The 1,891-nt window shown below is 53.9% G+C and overlaps 1 protein-coding gene across 1 annotated transcript in view; it reads left to right on the forward strand.

The window, feature by feature from the left end:
• The first annotated feature begins 598 nt into the window (after positions 1-598).
• CALML4 (calmodulin-like 4) overlaps positions 599-1,891 on the forward strand; it is a 13,234-nt gene continuing 11,941 nt past the window's right edge. The window contains exon 1 of the mRNA XM_006888360.1: positions 599-611. The gene's annotated coding sequence lies outside the window, so the exon portion shown is untranslated. The remainder of the gene's footprint in view (positions 612-1,891) is intronic.

Genomic DNA, 1,891 nt, shown 5'->3' on the forward strand with positions numbered 1-1,891 from the left:
CCCAGTGGGCCATCACCAGCTTGATTTTGGTTTTCTCCCTGGAATGAATGTCTTAGCTGTTAACATCTGCAAAGAAAAGCCCTATTTACTCAAACTAGGCCACCCAAGGTAGCCTATCTTTTTTGGGGGTAGGGCACACCTCCATTCATAGCACCCAGTGAGGAACAGCAGTGTTTATCATTTTGCTACAGGGCACCAGTTTCCAGGGAAGGGGCTCCCTGGAGTCTCTGGAAGGGCCCTTATGATCCCACTTCCTCAAAAGCGAGCCCGCCTCCTCCTGTCCTTGCCTGTCCAGGCCCTGGCTGGGGCTCCGGAAGCTGGAACCTGACCCCCATGGCGTTGGGCCCGGTCTCCATGGCAGCGGGGATTTATTACTGAGGCCTCCACCTGGCTTGGCGGACTTTCGACTTGAAGCCGGGAGGAAAGACAACCGAGATCCCGGGTCTGGGAACCAGAGCCCACGGGTGGCCTCAGAGAGCAGGATCAATGGTGGGTGAGGGCCTGCGTCCCCCTGGCGGCCGGGCTGGGGAGGGGACATTCAAAGAGTCTTGCCCTGACTGTTGTCCTCTGTCTGCTGCAGGCCAACTATTTTTCCCAGGACCAGATTAATGGTAGGTTGCATTTGCTCTTTAATTAGCAACTCAGGGAAATATGGGTCTCATTAGACCATCTGCTCTGCTCATTTTTTATTGACGGAAGGAAGGTGGTGGCTGGTGGGCATGCTGGGCCCACCCACGTCCAAGGGGTGGCTGCTGCAGGGGACACAGGCTTGGTGGAGGTTGAAGGTTAGGCTCAAAGGTAGAGCTGCGGTTTTTATATTTCTCAGTGCAGTTTACAAGCCGCGGTGACCCCTCCCACAGGCTTTGGTGGGTTTTGTTTTAAGGCGAGGAGAGAGACTGTTAAATCAGCAGTGACTGAGGCCTCAAAAAGAAGAGGGTTAGTAAAAAAGAAAAAGCCGAGCTTTGTCTCCTCTGGCAGGATAAAGCCTGTCTAGGCCTCAGTCTCCTTATCTATAAAATGGGGCTAAAACTAGGTGGTCTCTGAGTTGCACCCTGCTCTGACATCAAGCCCAGCTCTAAGTGGACACTATTCCTTGGCCACCCAACCCCCAGGCTTCAGCTTGCGTTGGTCCTTAGCTCTCTTGGTCTTTCTTAGTTGTACAAGGCTAAGGTGGGTGACACAGAACTGGGAGTCCTGGGCCTGCAGGAGCTGTGTGGTTGAAATATCAGAGGTGCCCCTGAAGTCTTGGAGGAGGCCCTGTTCACTGCCCCTGGAGCAGTCCTGGCAGTAGGCAGCCATCAGCCTGAAATCCCACCCTGATCCTGTTCCTTCAACTAAATTGTTGCCTTCTCACTGAGGGCTTCCCGGACTCAAGATGAATCCCCGCTGCCTCAGGCCTGCAGAGCCCTTGAGACCCAGGGTGCCCACCTCCCCACCTCGCCCCCAGAAGTGGGTTTAGGGCCACCTGGAAAGGGAGTGGGAGTTCTGGTGGTTGTGGGTTAAAGCATTCAGGGGCTAACCAAAAGGGCTGCATGTCACACCCACCAGCCGCACCCTAGAAGAAAGATGAGTCAATCAGCCTCCGTCAACATCTGTTGTTGTTAGGTGCCATCCAACCAGCCATGACTCACAGTGACCCTGAGTCCAACAGATAGAACCTTGCAGCCTTGGAAATCCTATGGACAGTTCTAGTCTGCACTATCAGGCCGCTGTGGGTCAGAACCAATGTAATGGCAGCAGGTTTTATTTTGTTTGAAGCGAGGATTCTTCAGTTCCAGGTGCCAGAGCTTGGTCTAGAAGGGTGAAGGGTAGAAATGAGGGCTTCTGCTAGGCACCCTGCTTTGACTCCTTGAACTCTCCACCCCAAGAAGAGGGCCAGACCAGAGACTTT

Source organism: Elephantulus edwardii, unplaced genomic scaffold (genome assembly GCF_000299155.1).
Source record: "Elephantulus edwardii isolate Elephantulus edwardi_28Jun2011 unplaced genomic scaffold, EleEdw1.0 scaffold00066, whole genome shotgun sequence".
Lineage (NCBI taxonomy): Eukaryota > Metazoa > Chordata > Mammalia > Macroscelidea > Macroscelididae > Elephantulus > Elephantulus edwardii.